Here is a 25,855-nt window from a genome sequence, read left to right as displayed (position 1 = left end):
GCGTGATGGAGTGAATGTGTCTCTAAGACTATCATTTGTTGCCACGAGGGGCCCTGGTTCTGGAGGGGAGGGATCCCCTTGTGCCATTTTCAAAATGAAGATGGTTCAATCACTGGTCCTTGGCATGAATACACGAGGCTGCCACGAAGCCAGAATAAAGCACGCTTGTCTCAGGGCTCGGTCCCGATCCGTCATGACTCCATCAAGTGCATCTGACAGGCTCCCAATAGGGGCATCTGAGTCCAGGGGCTAGAACAAGCCCTGTCACCGAAAATTACCTGCAATTTTTCCCCTCTTGCCTAGCTGCAGATATTTTTCCATTCCAATTATCTCTCGTGAATAAGTGGGGGAAAATAATTGATGCATTTCAATTGGGCATCATGAGCATATCACAAAGGAAAGGTTTTTGGACCTCTTCTTCCCCATTTCAATGTGACATGAGCAAGAGTGAAAATAATTGCATCAGAGGGTCTAATTGCCTACCCATCAAAAGAATCGGAGAAACGGGCCCGAGTGTAAAGCCACCCATAATTTTGGCTCATGGGCTTCCATTCAGAGACCCAGTGGGAAAGGTGGTCACGAAGCAGTGCTGGACGTGGTAAGGGGGGAATGGAAGCAGGCCCACATGAGAGGACCAGAGCGAGGTGCTTCGATTTGAAAGGTGCAGCCGATGGTCTTGAAGCCTTTTCTAGCATCTTCCTTCAAAATCACTCCTCTCACCTGGCACCAGCTTTTTTTCTCAATAGAACTCAAGACTGGCATGACTTTCTCAGATGAATACAATTGTCTTTGAAAGACCTGTTACTGCTCTTCTTTACTGAGTTGGGGTTGCTTTTCAATCCATCTTTCGATGCTTTTCAGTCTTTCAATCTTATTATGATTGAAAGGCTTCCTTACTGGGATGGGGAGGCTTCCTTAGTGGGATGGGGATGCTCCCTTACTGGGATGGGGATGCTTCCTTACTGGGATAGGGAAGCTCCTTACTGGGATGGGGAGGCTTCCTTAGTGTGGTGGGGAGGCTTCCTTACTGTGGTGGGGAGGCTTCCTTACTGAGATGGGGATGCTTCCTTACTGGGATAGGGAAGCTCCTTACTGGGATGGGGAGGCTTCCTTACTGGGATGGGGAAGCTCCTTACTGGGATGGGGAGCCTTCCTTAGTGTGGTGGGGAGGCTTCCTTAGTGTGGTGGGGAGGCTTCCATAGTGTGGTGGGGAGGCTTCCTTACTGGGATGGGGAAGCTCCTTACTGGGATGGGGAGGCTTCCTTAGTGTGGTGGGGAGGCTTCCATAGTGTGGTGGGGAGGCTTCCTTACTGGGATGGGGAGGCTTCCTTACTGGGATGGGGAAGCTCCTTACTGGGATGGGGAGGCTTCCTTAGTGTGGTGGGGAGGCTTCCATAGTGTGGTGGGGAGGCTTCCTTACTGGGATGGGGAGGCTTCCTTACTGGGATGGGGAAGCTCCTTACTGGGATGGGGAGGCTTCCTTAGTGTGGTGGGGAGGCTTCCATAGTGTGGTGGGGAGGCTTCCTTTCTGGGATGGGGAGGCTTCCTTATTATGGTGGGGAGGCTTCCTTATTGAGGTGGGGAGGCTTCCTTATTGAGATGGGGATGCTTCAATCTTTAGATGGTGCTTAATTAGTTTTTTTTTTCCTAAACCAGATGGAGCATTAACTCACACGCCTTGTTTTGTCTTAGCTCACCTCATCACTGAAGACCTGGAATGTGCTGGGGGCCCAGTGGGGGCATCCAGGGGCTTATTTCCTGTCTGTGGGTGCAGGGAAATTAAAAAGATCCCTGTAGGCTCTAAGTTTCTGTGATTACAGCCCCACTGGCACTATATTCTAACAAATGCAGTCAAACGTTTGGAACTTAATAAGCTCTCTTGGCTCTTCTCTGCTTGACTTTGGTTTTGGGGTCGGGGGTCGTCAGCCCCCTGAGAGGAAGCACAAGGCTGCTGCCCCCACCCCTCCGTGAATGTTCCACAGCTGCTCTTCATTTATTCCTTTCTCGACCGTCTTAATCCAACCTTTATTTCCACCCAGAGATCTGGATGTTTGGGGCCATGACAGCATGAGATGATGTATAAAGAGAAAAAAAAGCAACAATTCCAAGTTTAACTTTGACCCACACAGGAGGAGGCACTAATATAAAGGAAGCCTGGAAAGTGCTCCAAGGAAAAGGGAGGACAGGAGTTAGGGCGGGAGCCTTGACTGCAGGATGATCATGAATTAATGGACACGCACAAACTGGGTAATCATTAAGAACTGCGTGAATGCAGGACAATAGACACATGCCTGGCGGTGAGGGTGCGTGTGCGTGTGTGTGTGTGTGTGTGTGTGTGTGTGCACGTGTGCATGCACACTCTGGTGGAAAATGAGCAAAAGAAGGAAGAATGGATCGGAGAGCATTTGCCATCACTGGATTTGAATAGCTTTCCCATCAATCTCCGGCTCGCTTTGCAAGTTCACTGGCATATGGTGGAAAGCCTCGGGGTGGTGGCGGTGGGGGTGGTTTCCAGGATCCCTCTGCCCCCCTGTGTAGTCCTGGGGGTGGTGGCGGCTATGTCCAGAAAGGTGGGCCGTTAATAAAACTACATCTTTCTCGTCTGGCAGCTCTCAGGGACATGAAAAATGCTCTGCTCTGCCTGGGTGTAATTAAACTCTGGGCTGGAGTTTTGCCCTACAGCTTTGCTGGCAAATTCAATAATGATGAATTCAGTAGAATATTTACAGCATTAATGCGAACAGGATTTAAAAGAATATATACAGTTCACTTAATTACATTCCCTGTGACTTCCCCCCCACCCTTGAAATGTTAGCTCGGCATCCACTCTCCTTGGAGCAGCTTTTCCATCTCAAAATAGCCTCTGTCTCTTTCTTTCCTCTCTCCATGGTCATTTGCTCTCTGTGTTTATCTCCAATCCTGCTTGAGATATATTTGCCCGCCTGGGTTTTTTTTTTTTGTTTTTTTTTTTTTTTTTTTTGGTCGTGAGGTTCCCTTTCTTCCCCTCCCCGCTGTGTACTCAATGTGTAGCCACTATAACATTCCTCAGCTTTATTGGAGGTATAAAATGATTAGGCCATGTTTTCAGGGAAAAGAACTAGAAGTGATGGAGCCTCAAACTCTGCAATCTGTGTCCTCCTTGCTTTGTCTATATTTGGCGGGAGACCCTGGTTGGGGCTCTTTCTCCTGGGGAAGGGGTGGGGTGGAGCTGTCCAGAATACAGAAATTTTGCAGGTGAAAGTAAACTTTCTCTCTGGACTGGTAACTTTTGGCTCCTCTATCAACCCCTGCACCTGCAAAATTTATAGGACCTTGAATTACCATGAGCGGGGTATCCCCACTTTCTCCGGGTGCCTGAGCTTTGTTCAGCATCCCTGGGACAGCCTTGCAAATGGGTGCTGAGCTGTCATCTGCTGAGTATCCAGCCTTGCTGGGGGCAGGGAGGGGGGGGCAGTAGCTTTCCCACCATTGCAAGAGGGAACTGCTTGGGTCTGGGGTGGGAGACAGTGAGGAGAGGTTGCATGAGGCCTTGCATGCAGCAGAGAATGCAGAGTGAACTCTGGACTCGTCTCTTTGCTTTGGAGCAAAATTCGTCCGTGCTCTCTGATCCCAGAGGCTTGCTTTCCCTGGGCAAACATTTCAGTGGTTATTTCCAACCTACTGTTCTCTTGTTCGGCCGACAGCTGTCAAGACTTTATCATAACTGCGGTTTTGTCTTGATCCAGGAAGGAGCTTGTGGCGAAGGGGAGGGAAGCCCACTTCAGAGGAGCTAGAGGAAGAGGAGAGAGTGCATTTTAAGGACACAGAATCCAGGGTGAGGGGATCAGCCGGGCCTCTGGGGACACTGGAATTAGGAAGTGGGAAGCCGATGGCACATGTCTATTCATTCCTCCCTGCTTCCCTGCCAAGGTCTGTCCTTTCTGCTTTCCATCTGCGTTCTTCACCCTGCAAGCCTGCTTTCTCAGCTGTGCCCTAGCCAGTTAAGGGCTCCCCCACGGCTCCTGGGTCATTGTGTCCACCGTTCAATAGAACAGTTGAGGCTGAGACTCTGGCAGAGTGGGTGAGTTGTCCCTGCCTGGTGCCCTTGACCATCTCTGGTGGGGAGAGTAGAGCACGCCTACCTCAGGCTCTCCTGCGTGGGGTGAAGGCACCCCCAGAGGATGCAGGTGGGATGGAGATCTCGACTGCCAGCTCCCTTCCCCCTCAGGATTCTGTCTCCTGGGTGCGACCACCTGCCTTCCCAGGCACTGGGACAGGAGCAAAAGCACCATCCTCGGGCATCGCTGGTCCTGTCCCCCTGTAGATCTCCCAGGGACAGGTGCCATGGCTGCAGCCAGGGAAGAGGGGTCGCTGAGGATTTTCAGAGATAATTAGGTGATGGACAGCATAGGCTCATTAGCAGGCAAAACTTTTCTAATTAAAAGACAAGGGAGAAAAAAAAAAAGACAAGGGAGGCTGGAGGACGATGCTTCAGGCCTCTCGGCGGCATTATCTTTGGAGCCACTTAACGGTCAGCCAAAAATCTGCAGGAGAGTGCAGCCAAAGGAGTAGGGGGAGAGGGGTCCCTGTGCATCTGGAGAGCATCTGAAGCCACGTGGGACCAATCTCTCACCCGCTCCCTTTGCTTTGGCCTGGAGCCAAGGTTGAAACCGGGTGAGTGTTGAGTTGGAGATCTACCCATGGGGCTTTGCAGATGAGTGAATCACTCACCCCCCCACCCCCACCCCACCGGGCACACCATTTTCAGAGGTAAAGCCAAGAATAATTTCCTGCCGGGTGCTGCCTGGCCCCCAGGCAATTATCCTGAGACCCTTGCAGGTGGATAAACCAAGTCTGGGTGGGAGTATTTACCCAGTTGCCCTGTTACAGGATGCACACGGGCATTGTGTAAATGCAGGGTGTTCAGAGGGATTCCGAGGTCCTGCTTGCCGAGGCGGGGTGGAGGGCATCTCCAAGGCCTCTGCAGGGACGGACACCACAACCAGAGAGTTTCACACGAACACACCTGTCTTCCCAGACCCGATTTCTCAGTGTGGGCTGCTGACCGACCGCCTCCCCCCACCTACCCCCACTGCCCCATCAGAATCATCATAAATCCTGATTGAAAAATGTGATCGCTTCTCTGCTTTAAACCAATTTACAAGGCAGCCTGGGTGGCTCAGCGCCTTCAACCTGGGGTGTGACCCCGGGGCCCCAGGATCAAGTCCCACGTCAGGCTCCCTGCATGGAGCCTGCGTCTCCCTCTGCCTGTGTCTCTGCTTCTCTCTCTCTCTCTCTCTCTCTCTCTCTGTCTCTCTGTCTCTCTCTGTGTGTCTCTCATGAATAAATAAATAAAATCTTTAAAAAAATAGATTATTAACCAATTTACATGAACAGGGTAGGTTTTTAAAATGCGGATATAGAAAAATCTATAGGGTATCATAAACAAAAGCAAACTACAAAACTGGAAACAATATTATTCCTTTTCAGTGAAAAAAAAAAAAAGGAACTGTTGGAAAGGACATATTATGTCCTGGTATTAATGTGGTATTTTTTTCTGGAAGAATACATTAGAATCTGTGATGGCTGCTTACCTTGGAAAGAGACATTTGGGGCGGGGGAGGGAGGCTCCTGGTTTTCATCTCAACCCTTCCTGTTTGCATTTCTAACCACGCATCTGTGTTACTTTCATGCTTTTAAATGTCATCAGGGATTATCTGGGCAGTGGGATTACACACCATTTTCTTTTCTTCTCTCCACTCTTTTTGTGTTAAAATCAGTTTTTAAAAATGCGCTTCAGAAAAATGAACCTGTCACTGGCTGACAGTACCAGATTCTCTGAGGAGGGAATCCCAGGCTTGCATTTTTTTTTTTAAAAAAAAGCTTTTATTTATTTAAGAGAGAGAGAGAAAGAAAGGAGCAGTGGGGAGGGGCAGAGAGAGAGAGAGAGAAGCAGACTCCCCGCTGGCCAAGAAGCCTGACAAGCCCAACTCAGGGCTTAATCCCGGGACCTGAGATCAATGACCCAAGTCAGAGGCAGCGGCTTAACCAACTGAGCCACCCAGGCGCCCCCCACCATCTGTCTGTCACCCTTAAATGCAAATTGCGCTTTCCTTTGTCTTGTCACTTTTCTACAGATCTGTTCCTCTTTGTTATGATGCTCCATAAGCCCCAAGTTCTAATCACCCCTTTGAGTTACTCATCACCGAGCTTCACTTACATATGTATGTGCTGCACATGTTAATAAACTGTTTTTCTCTTGTCAACCTGTCTTTTGTCTATTTTTAAGCTCTAGGCCCCAGCTACAGAACCTAGGAGCGTGGAGGAAAAGTTATTATTTCTCTCCTATAAAAACCTGATGCTTCCCAGATCCCTTCAAACAGGCATCTTGACAAACACCAGAGCAAATGCTGGGTGGTGCTTCCTTGTTCCTTTCTCTGCTACCGCTTGGGGATGGCAACGCCGGGACTCATTTACTTGGGGATGCCCACTTCACGTGCACATTTCTGAGCCTGTCCCCAGAGAAATCGCCGGCCTCCTCTTTTGGAACGAGCTGGAGAAAACTCTCTCTTTTAAAGAGCTCATGTGATGAGCAGGCTACCTAGCTGATCTTCCCTATTTTAAGGTCCATTTTTTTGTAATCACAGGACTGAGATCCGTTGTGTTCACAGTCCCAGGGATTATGCAAAAGGTGCGCACCAGGGGGAGGGGTGCTATGTTTAGAATTCTGCCTAGAATGCTAAAGAGAACTTTTCTACTTTTTTAAAGATTTTATTTACTTATTTGAGAGAGAGAGAGCTTGAGCAAGGGGAAGGGGGAGAGGGAGAGGGAGAAGCAGACTCCCTGCTGAGCAGGGAGCTGGATGCAGACCTGGATCCTAGGGCCCTGGGATCATGACCTGAGGTGAAGGTTCAAGCTTAACTGACTGAGCTAACCAGGTGCCTCACTTTTTTTTCCCCACCTTTAATATATTCATTATAGATTTTTGGTAGATACCTTTTGATAGATACTAAAGGTAGCCTCTTTTTTGTGTGTGTGGTTTAAGATCATTTGATTGAGGGGTGAGAGGCAGGGAGAGGTGGGGGGCAGCTACAGCCCCCCGAGCCCCACCAGGGTGAACAGGCCTCCTCCCCATGCCGCAGATAGTCTCTTTTTATCCACAGTAGTTTGCATCTATGTTCTTAAGTAGGCATGGCTTAAAATTTATATTTATGTTTTATTTCTCTGGGTTTGAATATTAAGGTTATACCAGTATCATCCAGCGTTGCATTGTTGTCCTTCTTTTTGTCCCCCCATTAGTTCTCTGGAATAGTTAGCCTGGAACTGGGATTATTTATTCTTTGATAATTTAATAGTATGGGGGGGGAGAAAAAACAACTTTACCTCTACACGCTTATGTTGAGTGCCTGGGGCCTGTGAATTAAACGTACAAAAGACAGACTAACAGGAGAAAAGCATACAAATTTTAATTTTACATGCACAAGGGCTCCACAGGAAAATGTGAAAACCCCAAGCAGTGCTTAGGATTGAGACTTTATATACGGTTTTGATGAAGGGTAACTCATTGCAGAAAAATGGCTAGATAAAGGAAAAAAAGATACAAGCTTCTAGGGGCCATGCATTGTAGGAAGAAAATATATAAGGAAACTAACAGTAGAGGAGGATTATCTAGGTAGACTCTAGTCCTCTCTGGAGTTCTCTTTCTGGTACTGGAATGGGAGACACCGTCACAAAGGGCGATTTATGCCCTGCCTTTACGCAAAGGGGAGAAGCAGAGAGTTGTTCCTGCATCTGCTGTTTCTCAGTTCCCTTAAGTGCAAAATAATCCTTATGCCAAAATTGTATATTTTGGGGTGGCTTATTCTGATCCCCTTCAATAGTCTTTATCAGTAATATCATCTTGCTGCTAAGGTGTGTATATGTGTACGCGTGCGCATATACACTTAAGCCAGCACCCCCAAGGCTGTGCACTTTGGAGATGTGCTGTGGATGTCGTGCTCGCCTTATCCAAGGCTGATAATACTTCTCCATGTTTTATATTGTTCTTTCTATTGATCAACTATCTTCTCCCCTCTTTTGTGCTTTATTGGGCTTATTGACTTTTCTACATGACTTCCTCTTTTTTTCCTCACCCTTTATTTGTTTGGGAGTTTTAAATTCAGTTTCTTTTTTGGGACTACTTTTAATGTTTTAACATGCATAGTAGACTTAATGATGTTCAAAATTGACCAATATCTCTCCTCTCCTCCCTAGCAGTCTTTTAGGACCCTGGAATGCTTTAAGTTGGTTTACCCCATGTGGCATCTTGCATATTGTCATTTTTATAATATTTTTTAGTTCTTTTTTTTGGATACCTCCAAATTAGCTACTATTTATTATTGTTATTGTTGTGGTTTTCTTTAAGAACCTCTTTATTTATTTCAGAGAGAGAGCACATGGGGAGAGGGGGAGAGGGAGAAAATCTCAAGGAGACTCCCTGCTGAGTGAGGAGCCTGATTCGGGGCTTGATCTCATGACCCATGAGATCATGACCTGAGCCAAAACCAAGAGTCAGACACTCAACCAACCGAGCCATCCAGGTGCCCCTTATTGTTGTATATTAAAAAAACAAAAACAAAAACAAAAACAAACCCAAACCTTTAGACTTTATTTTTTAGAGCAGTTTTAGGCTCATTGCAAAAACCAACAGAGGGTTCAGATTCCCCGTGTACTCTGCCCTCATTCATGCACAGCCTCCCCCATGATCAACACCCCCAACCAGAGAGCTGTGTTTGTTCCATTTGAAGAATCTCCGTGGACGCATCACTACCACCCAGAGTCCACAGTTTACACTAGGGCTCTCTGTTGGTGTTGTACGTTCTTTGGTTTTAGACAAATGTATAATGACATATATCTACCATTATAGCATCACGTAGAGTATTTCTACCACCTTAAAAATACTTTGTGCTCCACCTATCCACTCCTCCCTCGTCCCTGTCCTCCTCCTACCCTGACAACCACTCATCTCTTGATTGTCTCCGTAGTTTTGCCTTTTCTGGAATGTCATATGGATGAACATATACAGTCTGTGTTCACATATAGTCCTTTCATTATTGACTTCTTTCACTTAAGTGATACGCATTTAAGGTTTATTCGTGTCTTTTCATGGCTTGATAGCTCATTTCTTTTCAGTGTTAAATAATATTCCAGTGTCTGGATGTACTAACATCTGGCTATTTATTCATTTACCTGTTCAAGGTCATCTCAGACACTCCCAAGTTTTGGCAATAATGAATAAGGCTGCTATAAATATCCTTGTGCAGGTTTTTGTGCAGACATAAGGCATATTTAATATTATATTTTCCACGGTACGTCTGTTGTATAAAGCTGTGTTTCTGCTTCTTTGTATGTCCACAGACTCCATTTATGGTGTATCATTTTCTCCTGTCACTTTTTAGATCAGTACTTCTCTAGTGGAGTATGCTTTTCCTCAAAGGATTCCCAGGGCCCCAGATCATGGGAGAGCCTGTCAGTGGGGGTTTGCATCTGTTTCTGTAAGACCCCTTTATAGAGATTTTAGCCTGGAACCGATATTTACAGTCACACCCAGGTTGGGATTTTCCAGCCCATGCAGAAGCTAGAAATTCTGAGCTGTTTGAGGTGAAAGCCCATGTTTTTTGTTCTTCAAGCATTTTTTTTTCCTCCAGAAACCAAGCAGAAGCATATAATCATCCTTTTTGTCTCTCTGTGCTGTTGGATGGATTTTTTTTTTTTTCTAGTCCCTCCTCTTCTACCTAGGGACAGAATTTCGTGACTCTTGCATTCATAGAATTTCACCTCCTTCTCATGGGGCAGAAAGCCTCATCTTTGTCTGCCCCATGTGGACAGTCACACCCAGAACCTGTCCGTGGGACCTTGTTAATAATCCCTAGGCAGCATCTGAACCAGTTTTGGTGTTTCCGCTCCAGTTTATAGGTTCCTTATCATGAATGATCCCCTTTCTTTGTTGCAAGCTCAAGTGTGCATTTAAACCCTTTTGCCTATTTCATCTGTCATTTCTAGGCATTGTGGAAGGAGACTTTGGTTTTATCTTAATCTTTAATCTTGCTGGAAGCAGACATAGCTCTAGGAGAAATGTAAATTTGCACAATTGTGCTTGTGTTCTGTCTCCAGGGCTTCAGCAGATCCCAGGCGGTTCAGCCTCTGCCCAGCAACAGGCAGTGCCTCTCCAGGGTCCCTTCCCGGAGCTTCACGAACTCCTATCTCTTTCAAAACTTGTGATTGACGTTTCCACAACTTTGACAATGAGACGTAGCTGAGCTCAGCCTGCCTTATAAAAGACAGATCTATAGGAGAAGCCCAAATCGGTGGTCCACATTTCTCACATCTCTCAAGGGTGGACTGTGATGTGTTGCCATCAGGATTCCCTGGGGCACCAGAGGGGAAAAAAATGTAGATGTTTGTGTTTTGCTCCTGATTTGCCTGAATCAACTCTCTCAGGAAGGGCTGGTGAAGTTCCCTGGGGGACTCTTAGTCATATTGTAGTGTGAGAATATTTGTCCTGGGTGCCTCAGTGAGGTGGGGATGGTGAAGCCAAGTGCAAGCCTAAGAATCTTTTGGGTAAACGATTTCCTTTGAGATGGATAGGCTATTAAAGGAAGAGAACCAGGTTCTTAGGTTCTCCTTGAGTATAAGGTAGGGGAGGGGGATTCGGCTCCTGGTTTATCAGAAGTCTTGCCTATGCATGTGATTTTCTTTTTGAGGGGAAGGGGATGGTTTAAAGCCACTTGATGACATGAAAAGACAGAAGGGAAAGAGGACAAGAGAAAAATCTAGCTGAGCATTATTAACTTCCTTGGGGCTTATGCTAAAATGTTGCCTGAGTTTCAATTAGCAGAGCACCTTCTTCCCCATCCCTGGTTGATCATGAGTTGCCATGGCAGCAGGCACACTGCTTTCTGGACAGCCCTCCCCTGCTACCTGCTTCTGGCACAGGCAGTTCTACAGTTTGGCTGAGCCCAGACCTGACTTCTCTGTAGGCTCGGGGCTGCAGTGGCATAAAGTGGGACGGATTTTGGCGGGGAGATGAGAACCTGCCGCTTCAGGTGGTTTATGGTTTCGGGAAGATGTGCCAGGCAGCTCTGTGTGGGTCAGATGTTCTGTTCCAGCTCAGATGCTTTGGCCTGGATTCAGGAACCTTATAAGCAAAGGTACAGCAGGTGATCCCCTGGGCAAGCACAGCTCCTTGTCGCTTCCCTTAGGCACTCACTCACGCAGTGCCTGTCTGTGGATTTCCTTTGCTTGAGTCCTCCTGGAACAGGGTTTTTCAGAGTGGATTCCATGGGCTTTCTGCACTGACACTTGCTCCCACGTTCCTGGTTTGGCAAATGAGGAAGATTATGGAATCGGTCATTCTAATAGAAAGTACGAGAGGGGCAGCCCGGGTGGTTCAGTGGTTTAGCGCTGCCTTTGGCCCAGGGCGTGATCCTGGAGACCAAGGATCGAGTCTTCTCCCTCTGCTTCTCTCTCTCTGTGTCTCTCATGAATAAATAAAGTCTTTAAAAAAAAGAAAGAAAGAAAGTACGAGAGGAGGAACACGCTTTGGGCATAAGGTGATGTGTTTGCTTTGGTGCAAGGTGAGCAAAATGTAAAAGCCCAAGTAAAGATTGCCAGTAAACACTTGCCTAGAGATCTGGGCTAGACATGACAAATTGGGAGTTCATTCTCAATGGGTTTCCGTTGTATTTTTCTGGATCCTTCTTTCTCCTCTAAATTATATTCCCTAGAGTGCCTGTCACACCTGCAGACTCCTGAGCCCTGCTTGGGTTCTCCCAGAAGTTCCAAGAAACTACACTTTAAAAAAATTTTTTTAATGTGATTTTTGTAAAAGTCATTTAGGTCATACATATTTTTTAAATTTTATTTTATTATAACCCAAGATCCACCTTCTTAAACAAATTTCGAAGCATGTAATCCATTATCGTTGACTTTGGTACGATGTCGTGCAGCAGATGTCTACAACTGATTCATCTTGCTTAACTGAAAGGTTATGCCCATTGATCAGTAAACGCTTCTCTGAAAAATATGGAATGCTTCACCATTTTGGGTGTCATCTTTGGACAGGGACCATCTTCTTGGTATCTTTCCAGTTTTACTATACACACTATCGAAATGAGCTGATTTATTTATTTATTCGTTTGTTTGGGTATATATATATATATATGCACGTAGTTTTGCATGTCAAGTTTGAGAACCACTGTGGAAGACTATACACTTGGCCAGGGCTCAATTAGGGTCGTCTACCATCCAGCTGCTCCCAGACAGCTCCCAACACACAAACACGCGCACACACACTTGCACACACACATATGCACACACACACACACGCATGCATGTGCATTGCTTCGGTCCCGCACCTCCCTGTGTCCTGTGTAGTAAGAGCTCCCATGTGGGTTGAGATAACTGGAACTCCACCTTCCAACCCTCTTTGACGTCAATCCTTTTTTACATTCATGGTCCATCATAATCTGGATGTTGCTTGGAGAGTCTGTCTTTCTGAAGCCTTCATTTTCAGCAAGGCGTTTCTGCTTTTCGCAGAAGCTGAAGGAATACAGAGCAATCGCCAGCCACGTGTCTCCCTTTTTCTGAACCTGGATGGCATTTGTTTTCCCACTAGAGACCAAGCCATTCTTCACGTGTCCCTTGTGGTTGCTGTCTGAGTAGGACAGCATGAAAAGGTCCGTTCCCAGCCTGGCAGACATTTCTGCTCTGCTGCATTTAATCTTATCATTTCACCAAGTGAGGTCACCCTTGAACATGAGGGTGGCACTGATCCTACAGGTAAGCCCCACTCCATGTGACATCCCAGGGTTTTTATTCCTGGTATCTCAGAACCAGGTGTTTTTTTTGTTTGGTTTGGTTTTTTTGCTTTGCTTTTTGGCTCCGAGCGACCTTACATCAGTACAGATAGCTTTGCCCATCAGTCTTCTGTCCTATCTGACCCATCTCTTCTGCCTCAGAAGGCAGAGGGCTCAGGAACTAAGCTTCCCACACTGGGGTCCACCTGGGGCATCCCCCAAGGGAGCTGGGCATCTGGACGTAGTGCCCCCCCTGGGGTCCTTACACAAGGACAGCCACCCTTTGAAGATGTGGTAGCCCTCAAATCCTAACCAAAATGGTAGAGGGGCACCTGCGTGGCACAGTTGGTTAAGAATCCAACTCTTGGTTTTGGCTAGGGTGGTGATCTAGGGGTCCTGGGATCGAACCCTGAGTCAGGCTCTGCATTCAGCATCAAGTCCACTTGGGATTCTCTCTCCCTCTTCATCTGCCTCTCCTGCTTGTGCGCTCTCACTCTCTAAGATTAACAAAAAATCTTTTTTTTTTTAAAATTTATTTGGCAGAGAGAGCATGTGTGCACAAGCAGGGGGAGAGGCAGACAGAGGGAGAGGGAGAAGAGAAGCAGGTCTCCCACTGAGCAGGGATCCTGACATGGGACTCGATCCCAGGACCCTGGAATCATGAACTGAGCCAAAGGTGAACACTTCACCAATGGAACCACCCAGTGACCCCCAATAAATAAGTCTTTTTAAAAATTGGTAGAGAAAGAGATGTATCTTCCTCTAGGGAGCTGCATTGGTTTCCAGAAACCAAATTTCCCATCTGAAACTAATGATGTACTATATGTTGGGTAATGGAATTTAAATTAAAAAAAATTATTGTAAAAAAAGAAGACAAAATAAATTTCCTCCTGGTCATTCCCCTTCTTACTTCTGTTGATGGCAAGTCTAGGGAGTAAAGAATGGTGCTCATTATTCTCAGCAATTAGCTGTCAGATGCTATTTCACCAAAATCATTATGTTTCCGTTTCCAAGGTGAATTTCTAAAAATTACGTGTCTATGATTTTTAAAGATGTTAAATTTAGAAATGGAAATATAATGGCTTAATGAAATAGCATTGAATACACAATACTTATAGTGTACAGATCATGTATGTATCTATGTACGTGCATGCACAGTTCATCTCTCAGTCTGTCTCTCTATGGATAGATTATAAGTAATCATCCAGCACACTTTAGGGATGCTAGCAACCTACCTTATTCCCATCTCTTTGGTTGTAACATTTTTTTAGGAAGTGCAAACTGGTGTTAATCTTAGTCTAAGTAAACTACATTAGATGACTAAATCTGCTACTCAAAAAAAGAAAGAACGAAGGAAGGAAGGAAAAGGAGGAAATTACTTTGTATTCCAAAGCAGAATGGACCACCCTAAAGGGCACCAGCCCTCTCCTTATATTGATGGAACATCTCTATTATCTTTAGCAGCTGGTGACCCTTTGTGAAAGTTGAAAATGTCAACATGACTGAATCTTAAAAAGCACTCCCAGTACAGCCAGAGCACGGCTCTACTCCGCAAGCACAGAGTATGGGGATCTGAAGGTATTTGAAAAATCTGCACCAAATCCTATCATGATCTAATTTTTTTTCTCCCCTCCTCACGGCCTCCTGCCCTTTTGGATTTTAGTTAAGAACGGATTAAGTGTACACCAAGCACGCCATTAGCCTTTCTTTTTATATTTGTGTAAATTCAATACAAGCTCACTGCGGGAACCACGAAAGTATGCGTTGTGTCCTGCTCGAAGCATGCCAGCCAAGGAGGCCCGTGCCCACTCTCATCTACGCCCCACGATAGTCCCTTAGGGCAGGTAATTTAGCTCCCCAAGTGGCAAACATGGAAACTGAGTTACAGGGGGTAGGTACCAAGTGACAGCTCCAGAGACACATAAGCAGGAAATGGTTGGGCTGGGAATGCGGGTTCTCGATTCCCTAAAACCATCCTTCCTTTCCCTTCTCATGCCGTGACACCAAGAGTCCTCTGTGTCATTGCTCTGGGAGAAAATGGAAAGAGGAAAGCCTGGAGAGGTAAGAAAACAGGAATGTGCCAGAGAGTGTCACCGCATGGAAAGGATGCCCCCAGCCAGCCTGCCAGCCACTTAGACTGTGTCGACCTTGCCCCTCCCTGCCCACACCACCCTGGCATCTCTGATCGTCCATCCCCAGGGGAGGATTGGGAAAAACTACCGGACCACCTCCAATCAAATAAATTGGTGATAATTTTGTGGGCACACATGTGCATATTCCCTTTGTCTCTCTCTCTCTCATACACACACACATGCACACACACACACACCCGTGCACACCCATGCACATGCCAAAAAGGCGAATAAAAGGAAAACATCAGGGACTCATACCGCTTGCAGCTTTCTTCCCCATTATTCCTGGCGAGGTGGCTTCCGTGTCCGAATCACTTTTACTGATCTGGTGAACAGGGAGTTGGTGGCAGAGGTAGCAGACCAGTACCAGGGCTGCCGGGCATGTTTGCCATGTGCCCCTCTGACGGCACCAGCAGGTTTTTCTCTTCCCAGCCCATCCCCCCCACCTGTGGTAAACTTGGCCGAAGTTTACCTAAATACTGTGTGACCTGTGTTCTTTTTTGTGCGTGTGAAGGGCACCCATGGGTCTGGGAGAGTGGCTTTTCTGTATTGGTTGGGTCCCCATTCTTGTAGAGCTGGGTTTTTTTTTATTTTTTATTGTTTTTAATTTTTTTTTTTTTATGATAGTCACACACAGAGAGAGAGAGAGGCAGAGACACAGGCAGAGGGAGAAGCAGGCTCCATGCACCGAGAGCCCGACGTGGGATTCGATCCCGGGTCTCCAGGATCACGCCCTGGGCCAAAGGCAGGCGCCAAACCGCTGCGCCACCCAGGGATCCCTGTTTTTTTTTTTCACAGAGTCGGTGGCTGTGCTGGTTTACCTTTGCACTCTATCTGAAATGTTTCTTGAGCAGATTAATAGCATGAGAATATTGCTTGGAAAATAATTAACTAATTAAGAAAACAGACTTTCAGAGACACACGTTTAGCTGCATTTACATAATGTGTAAATTATTCGCATCTCAGTGATGTGGGAATCTTAGCTCTTATAAGCCCAGGCTGATGGGAAATCAGCCCACCCAGCCCATGAATGTCCTTGACGTGGCTTCACCTTTCTAGATTTGAAGGGCTACTCTAACAACAGAGGTTCTTCTTCACCTGTAAGAATACAGGTGCTTCTGCCCTGTGCAGGTTCTGTGGCCAAAGATACTTTGCCACCACCCATCCTCTCCCCCGAGACAAGAGACTCTCTCTGCTGGTCCCTGTGGGGTGCTGTGTCATTTGCTCTCGCCCTCCCACCCTCTGTCTGTTGGAACGTCTTCCTGGATAGTAAGCTCATCTGCTAAGAAGCAATTCATCCACTTGTCCCACCTCCAAATAATGCCTTTGTTATTCTTCACGTGGCTCTTCTCGAATCTGACCAGTGTCTAGGAGGCTTCAGTCTTGGCCAGGGTGGGCTTTCTCAAGGCAAAGGAGAGGACAGCATAGGACGACACGGTGCCTACTTGGACACGCTGGCCTTCTCCTAGACTCCTGAACCTGCTCATGTCTGGATGGGCTTCTGGACCGAGTTGAAATGTGAGTGGCCAAGGACCAGGACTGGCTGTGTTGAGAAGATGGGCTGCTTTCTTAGGCTGAGTGGTTAACGTGGCCAGCACTCATGACCAGAGGACCGTGTAGGGAAGTGGGGATTTGCACTAGGTGAGAGGGTGGCCCCGAGTCTGAGCCTGTAGGTCAAGTTCAAGTGAGTCCTCTTGACCCTTGAATGTCTGCTCCATTTTGCAGCCTGGGGTGAAGTATAAAGAGGATGGCACTAACAGTCACCTGAAACTGGCCAATTAATTTGGAATAGCAGGGTTCTTGCAGAGACCAGGGGGAAGCAGGGCTAGGAAAATACGAGGTGCTGAAGAGCAGAGGCTATCAGGAGCGCTCTGCCCAGGGGGGTCTTGGAAGGGTGCCTGACAGCATGGGGGCTGACGAAATGGGGCATTCTCACAGCCTGTTGCTGGGAAGGATACTGTTGCTATGTGACCCAATGGTTCTCTAGGGCCAGCCAGTGGGGGGTACCAGCTGCATCAGCCCCCACCCCAGAGCTTCGGGGACACTCACTGGCAGCCTCCTCCCTGGGAGGCGCATACCTGCTAGGTCTGCTGCCAAGACTGGGAATCTGGCTTTTTAAAAATTTTCAGGTGTTTCCAACCTGAGCCCTGTTTCTGGAAGCTCCAGTCCAGTCCTTTTAGGAGACTTCCCCAGCAACAAGTCTCCTCCAGCAGGTGCATCCTCCCAAAACCTCTTCCTGTCTCTGCTTGCGAGCAAGCACAGGGAGCTCTGAAGCTGCAGCAGGCACAGGGGTTGGGTGCATCCTGAGACACCTGCATGGTCGAAGGAGACTTTCTGCCCCAAATGCTCTGGGCAATGAGTAGGTCGAGGGGCTTTGGGTTTTTAGTGGAGGTGGAGGCTCTGCTGGAGGATAGATCGTGGTGATGGGAACGGCTGGAACCAGGCCTAAACTCATAATCAGGAGCTCAGGGTGGGACTCCGTCCTGCTGCTTTACAGCTGGATCATCCCCAGGATCACTCAGTAGCCGAGGGCTCCCTATTTCAGTCAGACTTCTGTTGATTGCTGGTGGCAGGAAGCAACTCAACTAGCCGAAGCCAAATCTGCTTTGAGTTGCTCACTAGTAGGGAGAGGTACTGAGAGCTCATGGAATCGGGGGGTGTGGGAGCTACAGGAACAGGCCTCAGGCCTACATAGGGAGGGCCAAGGTCCATGGGCTCTGCAGACCAAGGGCTCTGACTGGCTGGCTTGAATCATACAGTTCAGCCTCTGAACTGACCACTGTGCTCTGCAGCCTCAGTCAGGCTTGGGGTCAGCAGTTGGGTTTACAGAGACTTCAGGCCAAACACCCAGCCTTCACTGTCTGAGCTCTGAATCCACTTTAAGATGGAGTGGAGGCAGAGGGGAATAAAAACCCTTGTTACCAGTGAAGATTGGCTTAGAAGCCACAGCTTTGATGTATATCAGAGTGGGATTTGTGAAGGTGGACTGCAAAATTAGGCCAATTTACCCACCAACTCACAGATACACGAGGGGACTCCTGAACCTCATAGCATAGAGGCCTAGGCCAGAAGTGGGGCACCATGGCCCTCACATTCATCTCTCAAGAAACTCACTGTCTCCATGGGGAGGTCTGGAGTGTGGAACAAAAGACCAGACGTATTTAGGGGCAAGTCCCTCCTCATGGAAACAGGAATGGGGAAGAAGTATTTCATACACCACCCAACAAGGAGTAGACCAGTCAGTTCCATGAAGGAGGCAGAGCTGGGAAGAATGGCCAGGCAGCTAGTTGAAAGGGAGAATGTTGAGGTAGGTCGCTGAGCTAACCAGTTCCTTACCCGTAACATAGGATTTGAAAGGGTTGTTTCTAGAATTAAAGAAGATAAAAAGTTGGGGCACCTGGGTGGCTCAGTGGTTGAGTATCTGCTTTTGGCTCAGGGCATGATCCTGGGGTCCTGGGATCGTGTCCTGCATTGGGGTCCCCGCAGGGAGCCTGCTTCTCCCTCTGCCTGTGTCTCTGCCTCTCTCTCTCTGTGTCTTTCATGAATAAACCAACCAATCAATCAATCAGTCTTAAAAAAAAAAAAAGCTGAAATTTCTCCAGGTAGCCATACATATGGGGTCTTGTGTGGTGCAGAATAGGAAGTTAGTGATAGTTGAACCTGAATCAGGGAGGGAGAGGAGGTCCTGAGGCAATGTCCTGAGGTCCTCCTCTTGGGCCGCCCTGTGTCACAGCAGGGTTGGTGATCACATGAGCCTCTGAGAGTTAGATTGTCCTTTCTTTGGGTTGTCATCTACAGCCCATGGAACTGCTCTTCCCTCCTCTTTTTTCTTTTCTTTGTCCCCTGGTGAGGATGAGGTGAAAGTAGTGTCTTCTGTTAGGAGGTACCTCTAATAGTCTGCAGAAATAGTCTACAGTGAGATTTGTCTGGTTCCACCCACTGCACAGTGTTTCCTGGAAATCCAGGTGCACTGAACTCAGGTTGGTCCATTGGTTTTTCCAGCCAGGCTGGTCCGGATGGGTCATGCAAAGCTCAGAGTTTTGGGGAAGAGGACAGATAATGCTTGCAAAGGTCAAGGCAAACCATTGCATGGACACCACGAGGGGGCCTTCCCCATAGGATATGGCATTCTGTCTTGGTGGTCACTCTCTGGACCCTTCTTTCGAGTTAGCCAAGCTGACCAGTGACTTCCGTGGTGATTCACACGTAGCTGGATTATCCACACCAGCTGCTGGGTGGAGCCAGATAATTAACTCCCTTGGGGAACAGAAAGGCTTTGGAACAATTCTCATGAGGGCCACTGATGACCAAGAGATATGAATCTTAAAGAAGTCTTAAAAATCCTGCTTTTAATAGTCTGTATCAGCGGCCAGCAGAGGACAGCCTGCAGGCTAAATCTGACCTGCTACGTGTTTTTGTGAAAAGAGTTTTACTGGAACACAGACATACCAACTCCTTTATATATTGTCTTGGCCTCCCTGGTGCTCCAACGGCAGAGCTGAGTAGTTTGCCAGAAAGATGGAATGACCTACAAAGTCTAAAGTATTTATTATCTGGACCTTTACCAAAAAAGTTCGCTGACCCTCGAGATGTGTGTCCATATGATAGGCATTTGGATAAATAAATGCTGGTCTGTCAATGGATAGGATGTTTCAGAACGAGGGTCTTAACCTTAAATAAAACCATAAACTCTGAAAATATGCACAAAATGCTCTGTGTAGACGTGTGGGCATCTTTTTGGGAAAGAGCACCGTTGGCTTCCATTATCCATTTCACAAATATTTAAATTCAAATTCCACAAATATTAAGTACCTCCTCTGTGCTAGGCACTGCGCTTGGCACTGTAGACACAATTGCAAGCAAGATGGACTCAGGCCCTCACGGTGCTCACAGACCCAGCAGGTGGTAGACATGCGCACAGACAGTTAAGCAAGTAGATACATGAGAAAATGGCTAAAAATCATGGAGGCCAGGCTGCAGAGGAAACTCCACCCCCCCTCACCCCTGCACACCACCATGTACATGTTCTTTCTTTTTTTTATTTTTTATTTTATTTACTTATTCATGAGACACACAGAGAGAGGCAGAGACACAGGCAGAGGGAGAAGCAGGCTCCCTGCGGGGAGCCCCATGCATGACTGGATTCCAGGACCCCGGGATCACGCCCTGAGCTGAAGGCAGACGCTCAACCACTGAGCCACCCAGGTGCTTTCTAATATAGCATTTAAATTGAGCCTGAAGAAGGAAAGGCTCAGAAACCACCCCGAAGATAACATTTATATCACGGAAGTCTCAGAACAATAAATATTGACCCTCACAAGTTCAACAACCAACATTTAGCCAATTGTAAAGTGCCTGCTTATAATTCCTGCCCGGCTAGCTTTTATTACTCTCTGCCCCAAAGCTCACTGGAGACCTGGAAGGTAACTGGTTGTGTTGGACTTTGAAATGATTAGGACAATCAGCCTATCTCTTCTTTTTTTTTTTTTTTCTTTTTTAAAGATTTTATTTATTCATGAGAGACACAGAGAGAGAGGCAGAGACAGGCAGAGGGAGAAGCAGGCTCCATGCAGGAAGCCTATTGTGGGACTCGATCCCGGGTCTCCAGGATCATGCCCTGGGCTGAAGGCAGGCGCCAAACCGCTGAGCCACCCAGACGTCTCAACCCATCTCTTCTAATAAACAAATCTTGAGTGTATATTCTTGGTTCTCTGCTGGGCTACTGGAAATCCTACACTATTCCCCACCTTACCTCTAGCAGGTCGTGGAAATTTGGTTGAGAGCCATTATGTGGGAGAACGTATTATGATCTGGAGTATATTCGCACTTGACTGCTACGTGAAGTCACATTTCAGAACTGCAAGATCCACCTAAATATGTGTGTCTCATCTCTACGGATACAGTATAAATATAAAGAGGATTGTCAGGATTTTTATGAAGGTGGTCCTCTCTGGGCAGTGAAGGATTTTTTTATTTAGTTTCCTTCTGCCCTCATCAGTATTTTCTGCATTTCCTATAACGTATGGGGAGTTCCTGTATTGTCAGAGAATATTTTATACATTTAAAGGGGGAAAATACTGCTTTTCATTTTAGGGTACAAAGAGCAGTCGATTCTGGGCAAATGAGTTTGCTCCTCACGTACTGAATGTTCTCATTTTATGAACAGTTCAAACGTGCCGTCCCCTGAAGCTCATCTTGGGGAGTTTCTTGCACTAGAAATAGCCTCTCTCACTCCTGCTCACCCTGGATGAGTGATCATGGAGGTCAGCTGTGGCAGAGCTTAGACTCGGCGCTGGAAGGAGCCCTGAAGTTTACCGAGTGAGCTCATATACCATTGGAAGAAGCTAAGACCTTTAGAGGTTGGGACTTGTGTAAGGTTATATACAGAAAACTGGGGATAGAGTTGACCTGAGAATGCTATGCCATGGTTTAATTCATTTAATTGTGGCTTTCTAAAGAGAGCAGGAAGCTTGGTGCCAATTTCATATAGACCAGTGTATTGAAGACATGGGTGTCCAAGGATGTGGGTAAGGCTCCCCTGTGGTAGTCTTCCCTACTTCTTCCTCCCCTCTCTTCCTCCTTCTCCCCCTCCAGCAGCTTAGCTTCTGAACTCCTTGACTATGTTTGGGAATCTCCCTTCCTCCAATTTTGGGAGTCTTGGTGGAAGACAGAGCCTATCTCTCAGGATAGAAGTTGGGCTTCCAGCCTCTCTTGCAGCTAGAGCTGACCTTGGCTTGGCCAGTCGGTTGGGCCTGATAGCAAAGACATTCTGGCAGGACTGACTAGCATTCAGTGCCAGGGACCTAAGCTGGGGCATTTGATGGCCAGCACTAAGGACAGAAGTGCTGCCACAGGGGTATGTGGTGGCATTTTGGTGGAGTAGGAGTCCTGGTCTCCCTTAGCTCTGTCGGGGTGCCAGGGTGGATACTGTGGCCTTCTGGGGTTGGTTCCATGAGTCCCCCTCCTCCTGTACTTCTGGTTAATTGACATGGCTTCTGTTGCCCTTCACTGAGGCCTGTGCCTGATAGACTCTCCCTGTTGAACATGGACGTGGACTTAAATTCTCCCTAGCGTTCAGGTAAAGTCTCGGCTCTCTGACCTTCTGGTAATAAAGACAACAAACCATAAATCCTCAGACTTATGCTTATCTTTTCCTTTCCGTGTTGTTATCTCCCATGATTACCCTGCATGCCAGGGTCAACTGTTTGTATCCTGAAAAGAAAGAAAATCCCTCAAGCCAGAAATATTTGTGCAATGTGAGTCTCACGGGAACTTTGATTCGCACTGTGTTTTCCATTCAGTTGCATGGCCTGTGGCAAGAGGAAGATTTTGTTTCCTCTAGTAGTTTGTGGACTGTAGTGCTCTTAGCCCTGGCACATGTGTGCTGTCTTGGCTATAGCAGCTGACAGCGTTCCTTGTTAGGGTCACGTTCGGTTCCTGGTGACTAAATCCTAGGACAAGAGAGGAAGTTGGAGATATAAAAAGACGGAGGATTTATGTAGACATAGATTCTGTGTAGACCCTGCATAGACCCTATGGGACCCTATGGAGGTGCTGCATAAACCATGCATAGACCCCACAGAGACCCTTCTAGACCCTGCATGGGCCCTACAGAGACCCTGCATAGACCCTACAGAGACCCTATACAGACCCTGCATAGACCCCACAGAGACCCTGCATAGACCCTACATAGGCCCTGTATAGACTCAACATAGTCCCCACAGAGACATTGCATTGACCCTGCATAGACCCTACAGGGACCGACAGAGACCCTCCATAGACCCTAATAGACTTTACATAGACCCTGCATAGACCCCACAGAGACCCTGCAATGACCCTACAGGGACCCCACAGAGACCCAGGGAAGATGAGAAGGTACCTTGATTTTAGGGAATTAATTTTTCTCTCAATTCTTTGGCTGGTGGTTGTCTTTCCTTATGACAACGGACCATATCCTCTCAAAAATAGGATTGTCATTTGTTAAGAAGGAGACGAAGCTTTCTATCAAGACAATATGATGACTTTTCACCTTCTAGTCTTAAATTCCTTTGCCTTCCCCACTGTTTGGCAGAGTCATATGTATTCTTAGGTCCCCAGATAGGACTAAGGATCCAGTCTATCCCTGTGTATTACCTGGAGATATCTAACTGGGCAGTAATATTTGGAGTGATGTAAATGTAGAGAGTGAGGAAGTATACCTGGATTAAGTAGTACTTATGCGATCTAAACCATTAATTTTCAAAATTCAATCTATATCAGAATCACCTTGGGGGTGAGGGTGAGAGAGAGCACATGGCAGATTCCCGGGGCCCCCTCCCACAGGTTCTGATCAAGGAGCTCCGGGATCCCTGGGTGGCGCAGCGGTTTGGCGCCTGCCTTTGGCCCAGGGCGCGATCCTGGAGACCCGGGATCGAATCCCACATCGGGCTCCCAGTGCATGGAGCCTGCTTCTCTCTCTGCCTGTGTCTCTGCCTCTCTCTCTCTCTCTCTCTCTCTCTCTGTGACTATCATAAATAAATAAAAATTTTAAAAAAATTAAAAAAAGGAGCTCCAGGATGGGCTCCAGGAGTTGGTGTTTTATAATCTCCCACCGTGACCCAGTGATGGATGGTCTTTCCTCCAACTTGGAGATACAGTGGTCTAGGGTAGTAATCTTCATCCTCAGAATTAGAGAGGATGATATAACAGCATTTCCTCAAAGGGGGAAGGTAAGCCCAACAACTATTAGGTTAATATTGGCTGTTGGACATGAGCCCTGAAATGGGTGCTATTCTCCTGGACACCTCCTCCCTGATTTGATAAGTGACAACCATTCAGTGAAGTGTGTGGCTCCCATCTTTCTGTGGTCGGCTGAGAGTCCTTTGCAAAGCTCTGATGAGCACTGGTGTTCACCAAAATGCTCTGATGACCATGCTGGGACTTTTTTTTTTTTTTTGCAGCAAATGTCTTTCTCTGGTGACTCCCCCAAAGCTATCATGATCTCTTTCCCACGGGGGCATTTGTGCTAAGCACACACATGATGCAGGGTGGGCTGAGAGCCAGAGAGAGGGCTCTGGAGCCCACTTGGGATTTATTTTTAGACCACAGTCAATTTACCAGGAATGAGTTCATGTTGATTAATGGGTTGGTTGTGCCTTCAAAGCAGAAGCGCTGACCTGGTAGGTGGACGTTTTAATCTTTAATTAGAGATTTTGGCTCCCTTGACCAAGAGTAGAAATTATTCCCTTTTTATTTGGAACAAGCCATGTTTTAGTGAGTGGTTTGCTTAATAGATGAGAAATCTTTTCGCTAAGAGTGAACCCATCTCTTCTTCTGATGTACATTTAATTTTTACCAATTACGCAGATCTGTTTGTGTCTGTGTTGTCGCCAAGCAGTTGCTTGCTTAATTGTAAGCATCGTAGGTGAGGCGTCGATTACTTTCAGTGCCCGGGAACGATGGACTGAAAAGACAAGATAATCAAACCAGCCACCTGACCCAGGCAGCATTTATCCCTCTGATAACTGTGTGGCTCGGGATCTTTAGAATGATAAATGGAGACAGCTATTCTAGTTACAGAGATTGTAAATAAGTTTTGCATCATATTTCTTAAACTCCAGATGCTTCTCTGCTCAGAGATTAGTAACTGAGCCTAAAAAACGCTTCAGTTATCTTTCCATGAGCTTTCCTTCATCTCCATTAGAATCTTTTCCTGCCCTGGATTACACCCGACCCATGCAATGCCTCCTTGGACAGTTTTGCACTGAGCGTGTGGCTGCTTCCAGAGTAGAGTGCGGTCAGTTTGCACAGCCTCATATAGAATGTTTGCAGAACTGCAGTGTTGCTCACAAGAATCCCGGGGTTGTTAGATAGAAAGAAGATGAGGGAAGTAAGAGAAGCTCTCACATACCCTGCTTCAGAAAAAAGTGGTGTTTCATTTTGAGAGAGAAAAGTAGCTTTCAGGACCATACCAGCTAAGAGCAGAAACGAAGGAAATGACCTCCCCGCACTTTTTTTTTTTTAATAGGCAATATGCTGTCTTGAGAAATAATCGAGGAACTTTTAAAAATGCAGACTAGAGGGGTGCCTGGGTGGCTCAGTGGGTTAAGCAGCCAGTTCTTGGTTTCGGCTCAGGTCATGATCTCAGGGTCGTGGGATCAAGCCCTGCATCAGGCTTAGGGAGTCTGCTTAGAGGATTCTCTCTCTCCCTTTCCTTCTGCACTTTCCCCTGTTCATGCTTGCATTCTCTCTCTCTCTCTCTCTCTCTCTCTCTCTCTCTCTCTCACTATCAAATAAATAAACAAATCTTAAGAAAAAAAAATGGAGGCTAGAGCCCCAAGTTGGCCAGGTGGATACATCAGTCTGGCGTGCGAAAACACCCGCGGCTCTCATTGGCCGTCGACAAGCAGAAGCGGATCACAGGAAAATAACCCATGTCTGTAAGGAATTAGCTAATCTTGTATCATTAAAAAGGCCTTGTTTGGACTTAAGACCTTTCACAAAAGAGGAAAGAAATATGCCTAAAATCCTTAAAAATGTTCAACCTCACCTGTAGCCAAAGAAAATACAAACTAAGGGAAATGTCATTTCCTTTGTAAGAGAGTATATTTATTTTTAAATGAGAAATACCCATGCTGACCAAGAAATGCTGTGGTGATAACTTGTAAACTCTACTCACTGGAGCGTAAATGGCATGGCCTTTCTGGAAATTAATTAGCCAAATGTATCACAGCCCTCTGATCAACACTTCCACTTCTGGGAATTTTGTTCAAATTCCTGATTGTTTATACAGGTGAAAGGTTTTGCAGTGATATTTATAGAAATAAAATTAGAAATAGCCTAAATGCCCAACAGTATGGGAATGCAAATAATAATTTGTATTGCTTGAAATGCCTGTAAGAGTTTTCAATCACAGGGGAGAAATGCTTA

At 46.8% G+C, this 25,855-nt stretch overlaps 1 protein-coding gene and 1 pseudogene across 2 annotated transcripts in view; one reads left to right on the top strand and one right to left on the bottom strand.

The window, feature by feature from the left end:
• SLC39A11 (solute carrier family 39 member 11) overlaps positions 1–25,855 on the top strand; it is a 328,560-nt gene that overhangs the window by 159,294 nt on the left and 143,411 nt on the right. The gene's annotated exons all lie outside the window — the stretch shown is intronic.
• LOC129518208 (U6 spliceosomal RNA) lies at positions 12,037–12,135 on the bottom strand (annotated as a pseudogene).

Source organism: Nyctereutes procyonoides, unplaced genomic scaffold, assembly GCF_905146905.1.
Source record: "Nyctereutes procyonoides isolate TBG_1078 unplaced genomic scaffold, NYPRO_anot_genome, whole genome shotgun sequence".
Taxonomy (NCBI): domain Eukaryota; kingdom Metazoa; phylum Chordata; class Mammalia; order Carnivora; family Canidae; genus Nyctereutes; species Nyctereutes procyonoides.
This window is presented reverse-complemented; position numbering and strand designations above follow the sequence as displayed.